Genomic DNA, 13190 nt, shown 5'->3' on the forward strand with positions numbered 1-13190 from the left:
AGCAATCGCTCACTTCCCCATGTGATAGGCAAGATGGGAGAAGGAAACACAGTCATGGTGTTGTATCACTCACCCCCTTATCCGAGGAGGAGGAGGACTGGCAGCTTGCCAGGACCTTTCACTCTATTCTTTTTTATGCTGTGCATGCGGAAAAGAAAAAGTAGGAATCTGGCCCCTCAGGTTTTGATTGCTAATAAGTTATCCGTAGTGCCTAGTGAAAGGCATGCCTTAAAAGACATCAACATCGGCACCTACTATTTTGTTTTGCAAAGGACTTCATCCTGTCCCCCCTCCCCCTTTTCCCCACTCACACTCAAACTTCTGGGATTTTCCTGCTCCTATCGTTGTTTTCATTAATGACACAAGAATGGATTCAGCCTCATTTTCAAAACAATTGTTAAACAGTACAGAAACAGACTTATTTTCCTAAAAGTCTTTCACTGGCATTCTGGTTTTAAAAAAACCCCAAACAGTAAAGAAATGTTGAGAGAGAGAGAGAAACACCTCTATCCCACAGCAGGGAGAGGTTTTCAGTCCTTGGAGGCCCCTAGAGAACTTTGAACACATTTACTAATATCAAAGCAGGGCAATAGCTTTTCGATGACATCATCTTCCCACTCCCTGTAACTGAGAACTCACCGTTCCCTGAACTAGATAGTCAGGAGGTTTGAGTGCCAAAGGTCTTACACCATAGTTTCACCTACAAGTATTACAATTTTCAGGCAGCCAGTGGCTGACCTGCTGCACCTGAAAGAATCTGCTGGTGGCAAAGTTTTTTACTGTCTACACATCAGTACTAAAGAGTTACCCATACCAAACTGCAAGGTTTATTTAAGACAGCCCTAGAAGGCTTGAGTCTAGTATTAGGATGATATGTGTTCTTAAAAAAAAAAAAATTAAATTCTTAATATCCAAACTTAGGTGTAAATTATATCCACAGATGTATTCTGGCAGTAAGTCAGTGCATGGGCAGGGAGAGCTGCTCACAGCAGAATGAACATCCAAGGTATGCAGCAGCAAAGCCTCATGAAAAAGGAAACTTTAGGTCACGGTGATACTCTTTGGTGTCCGATATGTTACACCAGAAACACAGACAATCTCAGGCAAATACAATTCCCTTGCACTGATATGGTCTGGAATACTGTAAGTGCACTTTAGAGCCAACATTTGTTCTGTTTTAGGGGAAAAGAAATGTATACAAACTGTTCTTTCCCATCCTGAAACAATGGAATAACACATGCTCGCTCCTTTACAGTGGTGAAATTCTGACAGTGATCTGAACAGCTGCTTAGCCACCAACCACAGCTTTTACAACTGGTTAATTACAGACATCCAAATCCTTGCAACACATTTTGCATTCATGGCCCAAACAGTATAATCAGTTACTTTATCCACAACTGCACAATAACATCTCTGTTTATCAGAGAACAGAGCATAGTAACTTATCCCAGATTCATCAAAGTCAACTGAAACATATCAACTTACATTTTCTGTTTTCTTTTTTAAGTGAAAGAGAAAGGAAAAGAAAAAAGGAAAAAATTTGTAAAAATGTGAAAGCAAGAAAACTGAAGATTAAGAGAGCTTGGCTAACTATTAACAGGCTCCTTGTTCTGTGCCACGTTTATTACAATTTGATTGTAAAAATGGGGGGATGAAAAGGATGTTCATTGACATGTTTCCCGTGAGTGTGATGACCTTCCTCTTGTGAGTATGTTCACAAGCATGTTCATTCAGTTGGAGTCTTCTGGATTTGGCTGAAGAACTCTGGCAAAAGAGACACAGGCCATGTAGGACTATCCATCACATGGCTCTCAGGAAGAACTAGCATAACTTATTATTCATGACAAATATTAAATACAGTAAATGCAGTAAAACAAAACCAGAACCTGGGGAGATTGTTTTGTTTGCTTGAAAGAAACAGAGTTTTCTTTGTGTTTAGTTCTGCTTGTCCATGAGTGCCAAATCAATTTAAAAGTTTAAAACATCTCTTTCCCGAAGGGGGAAACTGAGGCACAAAGAAGTGAAGGTTTTCCATTGGCCCTAAACTTTGGGGGCTTGATATGAGGCTTGATTTTTTGGACAGAAAACCAGGATGAAAGTCCCAAAGAACATGTAAGATAACATGCACTCCCCCCATATCTTATTAACAGGCTCAGGAAAGTCATTTGTGTTGCACAGAATGAGTCAGTCACTGTGATTCACATACAGATCTGACAGATCATCCAGAATACAGCCTGCCAGACACTGCTCCCAAATAATGTTTGAAACACAGGGCACGGAGGGGGTAATAATGGCACTGAAGCTAAACACTGGATTTAGCTTTTATTTTCTAGCTGCTTTAACGGCAGAAAGGGCTTTTGCCAACTGATTTTGCCCAGGAAATGAGTTCCAAGCTGTGATGTAAAAGCCCTAATGAATTCCTGCTCTGCTGACTCAGCGGTGCAGCAGGAGCAGACCCCTGCTGCAAACCAGGCCAGTGTCCGTCCTGCATAAACGTGATCGAAACCACTGTGTGCTCAGTGTTTTCAAAGATAACTTAAACGGCCCTTTAAAACACACCACAGTCCAGAAGGCACTGGAGGTTATCTGTTAGGTGACAAGTGGAATGAACTTCCAGGTACTTTTCAAATCTCATTCCTGTAAATAAGAAGCAGCTGACTGTGATCCTGCAGATTCCAGTTGAGAAAGCTCTGATGATATTAATGCACTATGTTGTGTCTAGAATCCCTTGATAGAATTACAACATTACTGTACACAGCTGGGTGGATATTATTATGTTGCACAAAGAAATAAGAGATTATACTACCAGGAGTAAATGCAACCCAGATCCGACACTAATGCACTTGAATGCAAAGCTGGTGCCTCCAAATTTAGTACAGTGTGTTTTTCAACGGTAACTTTCTAACAACATGGACAAATAAAGCCATGCACACGCTGGCAAGCTCCACTGTGTGGCTAGAGAAGTTTGCTGATGACAGTCTTGTTATTGTAACAGGAAGTGACTCAGCCTTGGCAACAGGAGATCAGATATTTTATTCAGAAGCATTAGGTCATTTTTTTTCCCCTAACCAACCAACAGTTTCACAAGGCAACTGGTTTTGTTTGAAAATGAATATCTATTTTGAAAGTGATTTGCTAAGGGAGTGTAGTTAAACATTTATGGTTAGGAATAACCACTCAGTCTAATGCAAGGTATCTGGAAACCTCTTGTCCTTTTAACTCTAAAATTTGCTGCCTGTACAAAATTTAAAGCACCCCCCACCCCCCCACCCCCCCCAGGGCAAGAATTCTCCACATGGGTGAGTAAAGTATAACCAGCCACATTATCATCATAAGAATGAGGATGAGTGAGGAGATTTGTGTCTGGACCAGTAACTTTCCATGACAATTAACATGACTGATGTCGCTGTTACAGTTAAAGTAAAAATACTTCACCCAGGCATTACAGCTGAAGCAAATATGTGCCTGTTGTAACGGCCTGTTACATGATCTTTCCTCAAGTACTTATAAATGGCACATGGTGTTATGCTGCTTCTCCTAAAATCAGCGTAAAAGAAAAATTCTCTTAATACCTGGCACCCAGCCTAGCCCAGAACAGTTTCTTTCCCTCTCCACTTCTGCACTGTCACTTGCAGTGTGTATCTTTTGCATTACATATAAGTTCACATAACTGTGTGGAAAGAGAAAAAAACCAGTTTTCCTTCAAATGCTGCACTGCTGTTAATCATTTTTGGCGCAAGTACCTTTAAGCACAGTTCACAACTGCATAAAAGTTGCACAAAAAGAAACTAACTGTGCAAGCCAAATTCAAATTCCCCCTCTAACAACAGAGAGTAAACATGCCACCAGCTGCAGCACTCCTGGAACAGGATTTCATCATCTTCTGAATATTTTCCTGGTCTGTTGTAAGTTTTGTATTTTTAAAATGCCAAGGAAGTGTTATACTCCACACTACAATGACTCAAATATCCCATACAAATATATAAATAACATATAAATACTAATGCCAGCTTTTTGTCTTGGGCAGGGAGCAGCCAAAAAAAGAGTTCATGGGTTAACTTAAAAACTCTATAGCAACAGTGTTTATCTATTGCCTCCACACTGTACCCAGAGCCTAATTTTAGGTATTAAAAATAAAACTCTGGACAATTTCCCGCAACAGGCACTGCAAGAACACAGCCAGGCCTCCAGCATTCTTTGACATCAAAACACACTACTTTTTTAAATGTGTAAAAAATTTAACTTATTTGGAAAGCCATTGCAGTGAATATGAATTTACAATTCAGCATAAAATGAAATATATCCTGAAAAGCCTCAGCACCCTACATCATTTCACTGTTATCTTCCTTGTGACACAAGCACCATTTTATGATTCCAGCCCATGAAAACAGAAGATTTCATAATTTTGCTGTTAAAGCAACATGGTTTTCTGTGCTCTGTCAAATAGCATTTTTATCTTCTAGCAGTAAAAAATAGCTACCTTGTTCCACCATCTGCCCAGAACTACTAAACCACAGGGTGTGCTTCTGTGATTTCAAATTGCAGAAGCTTAAATGACGCCAGTGTTACACCTATTAAATATACTGACAATCAGACCCTAACGTTTCAAAATACTGTGGCACATTATTTAAGAAAGGCATTTCAATTAAACTCTTCCAGGGTTTAACTGCTGTCATGGTGTGCTTTCAGTCAGATGTCCCACCCAAGCACTGCCATGAATTAAGTGATTTTAACATCTTTAAGTGCTGGACAAAGCCTTGCCATCTATTCATAACTTAAAACTAAATCTGAGAAACCATGTTTCTTTTCCCAACTGTATAACCATAGAACATAATATGAAAATCATTTCAGCTCTACAGCAAAATTCTTCCTATCCCATATCTAGTCTCATGGTACAAGTGTCTGAAAAAACAACTGGGAACCTCAATTTTGTATCTGAATATTCACACATAGATATGTAACTTTTCCATATATCTCATATTTGCTCAGACAGACTTGAAACATAAACCCTTGGTGCTTTAACACTTGAAGGATAATAAAAGGAACTTATTTATTATCTACATTTCACTGCTTTAAAGCCAATGCTGTACTTTTCTGGGACCTCACATTTAATATATGAATGCTTGGAGTCAGCTTTCTCTGCGTTATGTTCAACAGGCACGAATATATTGCTATCTTCCATTGGAATTGTGTCAGTTTTATGGTTACAAATCCTCCATCCGTATGTGTTCTCAAAAGTACTCATGTTTTAATGGGCTTCCTTCATATGTGAAGCCTTAATCTAGGAACTGACAAGTTTCAGCCCTGATGTTATATTTCTTACTGAAATAGAGCCTCCAGAGCTCTGATTTAGCACACTCAGCCAGGAGCAGCAGTTGACAGGAACAGATAAACTGTAACATGCTTGTTACTGTGTGCACCTCCCAGCTTCACATCAGGCTGGCTGACCCAAGAGATGGGGATGGAGAAAGCATTCTGAGTTTTTGAGATTAGTGGCCTCGTTTTATTTCATTTATTTTTATTTTTATTTTTATTTTTAATTGTTTTTTTTCTGGGACAGGATATTATTTTAACTTGTTGTAAGGCACAGTACCCACTAACAATATTCATGATTTGTAAACTTAGGAAGTTAATACATGTTGCTTTTTCATAAGAACAAAATATTTTTTCACTTGTATACATTTGGGATGCTGCTGCAATGCATTTTAATGGCCTCAAGCTGCAAAATAGAAAGATTCTGAAAACTCATTTTGGGCATGCAGAATGAACTCTCTATGAAATACACAAGCTTTTGGTGGAATTCGAATATCACACATACACAGAGAGACCTATTAAATCATATTCTTGATGTATTTTCTCTTCAATATGTACTGCATCATATAAAATAAGGGAAATAAAGAAACTCTGCAGAAATTTTGTAGAACTGAAAAAGGAAATGGGCTGCATAGGAGACAAGTTCTCCTTGAAACTAAAGACACAGAAACTCAAGTTAGAAAAAGTGCTTCAGAAAGTGGTCTTCATTTGCCTAATTCAATCTAAAAGTGATCCTAACAGGACCACAGAAGCAATAACCAGAGAGAAAAATAAACTCTTATGAATTCCAGGAATTAATAGGTTTATTGTGTTATACTGAAATTATATAATAAGCTAATGTAGAAAAAGTATGCTCTTGCTAATACTGTCCACTTCCCTAAGGGTCTCACTGTACAATGGTGTTTCACTCTATTCACTGCATAACAGTGGTGGGAGCTGCTCCTCAGAGGCCAGCACTGGGACCAGTGGTGTTTAAGGTCTCTCTTGGTGACATGGACAGGGAGGTCAGTGCCCCCTCAGCAGGTCTGACACACTGGAGAGAAGGGATGCCATCCAGAGGGACCTGGACAGGCTGGAGAGGTGAGCCCATGGGAACTTCCTGAATCAACCCACGGTCCTGTATAAGGCCGTGCATGTGGGTCAGGGCCATCCCAAGGACAAGCACAGGCTGAGGGATGAATGGCTTGAGAGCAGCCCAGAGGTGAAGGACTTGGGGGTGTTGTTGGATGAGAAGCTTAAAATGACCCAGCAACGTGCAGTAGCAAAAACACAGCCCAAAGCAGGATCCAGGAATACTAACAGAGAGCTGGGATGCAACTGTGCTGCACTGTTAAATCTGAAAGCTCAAAAGCATTCTTCAGCCTTCCCACCTCACATGCAGAGTTCATGAGATTTATTGACAAACTAAAGCTCAGGATACTGAACTGACTTTTAAATACATCAAATCATCCCTTTCCTCAGTTCTTAATATGATTGTGATCTGAGGTTGTGCATGTCTGGAAAAGGTTAAAATCTTGTTCAATATCATCTAACCAATGAGCCACAAGTCCAGCACCTACCAGAACCTCTGGATGTCAATTGCAAACATGAATCACTTGCCAGTACAAATAGGATTTCAACTATTAATCCTTGTCCTCAAGAAAAAAATAAAAATCATACGCTTGCAGTTTTGTCATGAATTCTAAACTCACCACTACAGATTATAAACATTTACTCAATACTATAAAATTCTACCATTTATGCAACAGGCTTTTCTGCTCCAATTCCTCTTCTGAGCTGTCTATTATCATGCCACAATTTAAACATACTTCCTGTTAGCCACAAAATGGGGAAAGAGCAATCACTGTACACAGTTCTTGACAGTAATGTGTTTCCATCTCTGAAGAGTGAGAAGCTGCCGAGCCAGCACTACAATGGTCATAAACATGCCTTGTGAATAAGTTCAATAAATTCAATGCACTCCTTGTTAAAATTATTGCAACAGAGATATTCTACTAACAGAAGTGAAGGCAGACAATACTTCTGCCTATTTATGAAAGCATTTGCAGCTTTGATTTGAGAAATGTGACATATTATAGACAAAAGAGGAAAGCAAACCTTATTTGAAAAACCTAAGCAAAAAAAAGTATGAGCAAGGAAAGTTAAAAAAAAAAAACCAAACAGGCCTTTAAAAATATTTGGGGGTTCCCAGAAAGACATTTCCTGAGTTCTTTATGACTACCTGAACTCATAAACAATAAGGATAGGAAGCGTGACATCCAAGGACACGTGGCAGGTACAGGCAAAATGCCAGCGATGATGGAGAACAGTCACCCTGACGACAAGAGCAGCCTTGTTGAAGAGAAGATGCCAGACAATGGAATATCCACTCCCAGGGGAGAGTCTGAAAGACTGAGGTGTGTTGGAGGTGAGTAAGTGCCAGCTCAGATCTGCCTCCAGCTCCGTTATCCGAAACTCACGCAAGGACAGTCGCGGCTGTCCTTTAAACAACGGCGCTGCAAACTGCAGTAAACTTCCCCTGCTTCCTGCTGGGTGCCGCGCGGCTGCTGGGCAATCACCGCTGGCCCTCGCTGCTTGATAGAGCTTGAAAGTGAGAACTGAGATAACAGCTCTAGCTGAGTGGTTATTTCAAAAGGCAAAAAGCCTATTTAAAGGCTGAAATATGTCTGCTATGTGTCCTAAAAATTGAATGCATATTTATTTGTTTCAAATATTGCTTAGTGACTAAAGAACTTGTGGTGCCATCCGAATACTGGTTTCTATGCTATAGAAACATAATATTTTGCTCCGAAGAAGCTAAACATATCTTAATATTAAAAGTGTCCCATAGTAGAGGATTTTCATGATGACACAAGGGTGACACATGCAATCACAAGAGTCCAGCATGGTAAATACTTTTGCTGCTCAGAGCTGCAACATGTAAGATGAGTGGACAGGGCATGTCCACATATAGAGCCTAAACCCCTAAACAGACAATCATTGATAAAATAACACTGAAGAAACAAACAGAAATTAAATTCATGGAGAACAGATCTACAAACAGATTTTTTTCAAGGCACAAGTGTAGTATCTAACATCACTAGTCCAGCAGTACTGAATGCTAAGGGAGTACAAAAGGAATGGACTGCAGGAAGCACACAGCCTCACAAACTCTCCTTCTCTTAAAATATTGCTACTGGGCTTTTGTCCTTGTTATTTTAAAGGGAGAATGTGAATCTAGTCCTTCATTATCACAAGTTCTGAGGTTGAATTCCTGATATTTCTGCACAAAATTTATCATGATTGAACAAGAGAATACTGAAACTGATATAGCACTCACTTGATCCAGCAGGGCTGACTTCTTTTACTGTTAATAATGAGATTTTCATTCCTCTACCCCTACTACAAGAATTGCCAGTCCAAACAAAATACATAAAACATCCTAGCTTCCAATCAGAACCTTTGCATAACTACTTTCTATGCAACTCTTCTTTTGCCTGTCATGTTTATTAATGTTCTTCCTCTCTGCTATTTCTTCTTCATTCAGACGGCAAAATGTCTCTTTGCCTAAATGAACATAATTTTGTATTTCTCTCTCTCTCAACAAAAGTTCTCTAGGCCACGTCACCCTTCTCTGCTATTTGCTCATGCAGTGTATTTCCCGTTAGATATGGGGCTCCAGACATGACGCAGCTTAGGATTTTCCACATTAGCATCTAACTCTGGAAATGCCTTTTGCACCCCACAACTTCATTTACCTTCCTGCCACCGGATGAAATTCTTCCTGATCTCACATCAGGTGATCTCCTGATCAGAGATTAAATGGCCTACTCGTTCTTCTGTCAAGACAAACTGATGATTTCCTACAGTGCAAAATAAATCCTTGGGTTTGGTACATAAGTGCATGACACTGAATTTAGACTGGTTTTCCCTTTCAGCTGGTATTACCCCAGTCCTCAAGGCCATTTCTTTTCCTGTGGGGCTACAGTACAATCCATCTCTGTATTGACAACATCTCCCTGGTTTGTGCCACCAGTATATTTCATCACTACATTCCTACTTCTCCTGCCTGCCAAGATATGGAATGGAAATATTAATAATAATTCTACATGCAATATCAGTTCAAATTCTTTCATGAAGTCCAGGAAAATTAGATCTGTCAGAGTTCCCTTGAGAAAAATCTATAGATTTTCTCTTGATAAGAGAAAATCTATTCTTTTATTAGTAAAATGTCTAATTAATGATGTATATTAGCCTAATGAAATCTAAATTAGACACCAGAGAAATCTCTTTGGAAGACAGCAGAAGGACCGTAATTCTGTATTTTTAATCTGATTGAGGTAATATTAAAACATGAAAAGAATCCAAATGATCTCCTGTAATACTAAACCCAACATCCTACAGATACATTAAATAAATCCTAAATTTTATTTGTCAGGCTTCTTAAAATTCATTATACTGGTCTTAAACTTCATATTTTCTTATATCACAGGTGTGTCAGTGTCAGGTTTGGGCAGTTATTGACCAGGTAGTTGTCACTTCGGGATTTCTTCAAATGTAAAAATCCAGTGATGGCCTATTATTTTCATGTTAGAATTCAGATTTTCACCTATTTGCTTGTCTCCAGGAAAATGGTCTTAGAATTAAAAATAAAGGTTAAATTTTTCAGCAGTTGTGTGAGTGTCAGATGCAGTCAGGCACATGAAGAACTTTTGAGGGGCTAGGGAAAAAGGGAATTTTACAAGTAATCAAATATATTGGGAGTTGCCATTATATTGAATTTTCAAAGAACAGTCATTTGGCAAAGAGATTGTTGCTCTAGAGATTTTATGTAAGTCATCTGTACTATTGCAATTGTACTGAAATAAAAGTATATCCACTGAGATTATGATGGATAAAAGAATTACACATGTTGTGTACTTATCTATCTGTCTCTGTCCTACTTCAGCCTCCTGGTATGAAAATGAATGTTCCACATGCCATTTCAAGACTGAAGCATGGACGATGGATACATGCATGTGTCTCAAGATTTAAAAAAAAAAAATCAACATGGAAACCCTGTCGGAAGCAACAGAATGGCTTGGAAATAACTGTTTTGGGTTACAGTCTGAGATGGGAGGTTTGTGTTTTGAGTCACTGCTGGACCCCAGGATGCATCTTGCAGGTTAAATAACAGTCCTGGCAAACGCCTCCTTCTTTGGCCAGACAAGCACAACCACTTATTCCGGCTGGAGAGGCTGTGGCAGGTGTCTTGCCCTTTGGCTATGTGAGGATTAAGTTCCAGGTGGATGCTGGGCCCTCTACCTGAAGCTACCCCCATGGTTATTCAGCTCTAAGAGCTACTGCTGAATGCTGCTCTCTGACAAAGCAGGACTGCATGAAACCAGCTGAGTTCAGTGCTTGCAGGAGCTATTTACCTGTGGATGATATTCACAGTACTGTATTTCAATGGCAGAGGAAGTAGGGAATAAAAAATCATGTTTACTCACTGTGTAGAATTATTCTAAGTCACAGAAGTTCTCATACTAGTACCCTTTTTTAAACACTTTGCATAACATACTTTCAATAAGAAGTACTTCCCGAGACTGTGTTTAGAGTCCACATTCATTAACCTTCCAAGCATGCCACAAGGCTCATCTTTTCATCCCACAGGGATTTGGGAAGATAGAAAGTTACTGGATTAAAAGGAATTTTACTTGAGCAAGCAGTGTTTCTATCTCAGAAAAACCTCCAGGAGACCTTATTCACATTTAAATGCATTTTTTTGAATTTTTGATTTTTATGTCATTTTAATTTGTGAGCAGCATCTATAGCATTGTCTGATACTTTACAAAAGTGCCAAGACACAACATGCTCTGAGTTACAGTTCTTGGAGGTAGGGAATTGATGGTATTTTAATTATCTGTACACATGCACCATTGTGTGCTGGTGTCTTTAAACATTCAGATAAGAAGTTTTTACTCACCTTTGAAGAAGGAGAATGCCCAACATTTTTGTGTTTCACTTCCCTCACTGCTCTCCACAACACTCTGACTAGTTATTCTTTTTCCTTCTACAACTTCTCCCCTGTGATCATATTGACGAATATTCCCTTTCAAATTATGAGACAACCTCCCTAAAAGAAACATGGCCTTTTCAACAGTTGCTGCCCATATCACTAAAAAATAACACTATGTACATCAGCCAAAAGCTAGAGAGCAATTCCGTAGTGCTTTGGGCCCAGCAACAGCACAAAGGAGCAAAGGATAGAAACCCCCAAAGCTCTTACTTCAGAGGCCTTTCCCACCCTGTAACGAGCACGAAGCAAAAGCCATCTGTTCATCTGGACACAGATACTGCTTGTCAGTGAGCAGGAAACATTTCCACTGAGAATCTCACAGCAGTGGAATTCTCCCTGTGTAGACAAACTTTTGGTGTTTCAGATCTCCTGCTCTGCAAATTAGGAACAGTGTAGCTCCCTTTTACCCTGCTTTGTCTGTTATATTTTTTCCAAAAACAGGCAAGGGATTGGCTGTGTGGATGTATTCACAGCTTGGCTAGCACCATGAGGCCTCCAAGACAGATCATGAGTCCAGCAGTTCCCATCAAAAGCCAAGCATTCAAATGCAGCAACAAGAGCAGTGGCAGGGCCAGCCCCTTCCTGCTCCTCCTTTCCATTCCCACTGCTACATGACTCAGCTCAGCTGGGATCCCTTGAAAGACAGGAAACTGCCATGTTGCATCCTGCCCCCAGATGACATCCCTGAGATCAGCTATTGATGAAACTGGGAAAAATGCAGTTGTAATTAATATGTTGTATGTTGAAATAGTTAGTGGCAGAAATAGACTTTATAAAGGGACCAATCAGTCCTAATTAAAATCATGTTTAACTAATCCTTTTGGGATGAGGACTGTCACTTAATGTTTGTTCTTTCCACATGTAGCCCAATGGCATTCAGCACTGATGATGCATTTAGGTGTTATCACAATATAGGCAATGAAGAATAATAACTACGGAAGTATAATTTTCATGCTTTTTTCCTAGCATGACTGCTTCTGTAGGCATAGTGTACAGCAAAACCACCACAGCATCTTATACCAATTTGCTTGACTATTGCATAGTTTGGGTTACCACTGAGTAAATGTTTAGCAACTCACATGTGCAGGATGGTGTCTTAATAATTTTCATGTGTGTAATGTTTTGATCAAATTATTTCCACATTCATTTTCATGGATTAGTTTCCAAGTGGACAAGACCCAAAAAATCAGAAAAACTCTTCAGGGTTTTACTGTACTGAAGACATTAATAATGATGATATTTAAAAAGAATGAGAAAGCACTTCTTACTTTTATTAAAATTAGAACATTTACATTCAAATTTACAAAACATACACACAATTATGTCAAGGGTACCATCAGCATTCTATAAAACGAAAGTGTGATTGCCTATTAAATCAGATGATACCAAAAAGATCTGCTGGCTAAAAATTTTCTCCTTCCAGTTAAAACAAGAAGACAATCCATTTGCTTTGAATACAACTTTTGATTTCTATCATGCCTCTGAAATTCATGATTTCCAAATGAATGTCAAATGAGATTTTAAAAAATCCCCACTTAAATAAATTCCCTAAACTACAAGAGAATGGGAAAAATGGAGAAAAAAAGATTTTTGGTTTCTCTTGTGCTTATTAACTTAATTGTCCCTTGAAAAAAGCAAGTTACCTTGAGCATTTAAACTCCAAAAAGGGCTCATTTAAAACAAAACATTTTAATTTGACAAAAATCTTCTAGGACATCTCCTAAAAAAAAGTTCACATATTTTTAAGGGAGAATGATTAGATGCAAATAACAGGTAAAGATGACAGAGAACATTGACATGTAAACATGTAAATAAAAAATAATCATAGATGATTTCTGCA

Source organism: Onychostruthus taczanowskii, unplaced genomic scaffold (genome assembly GCF_017590055.1).
Source record: "Onychostruthus taczanowskii isolate IOZ18803 unplaced genomic scaffold, ASM1759005v1 scaffold3, whole genome shotgun sequence".
Lineage (NCBI taxonomy): Eukaryota > Metazoa > Chordata > Aves > Passeriformes > Passeridae > Onychostruthus > Onychostruthus taczanowskii.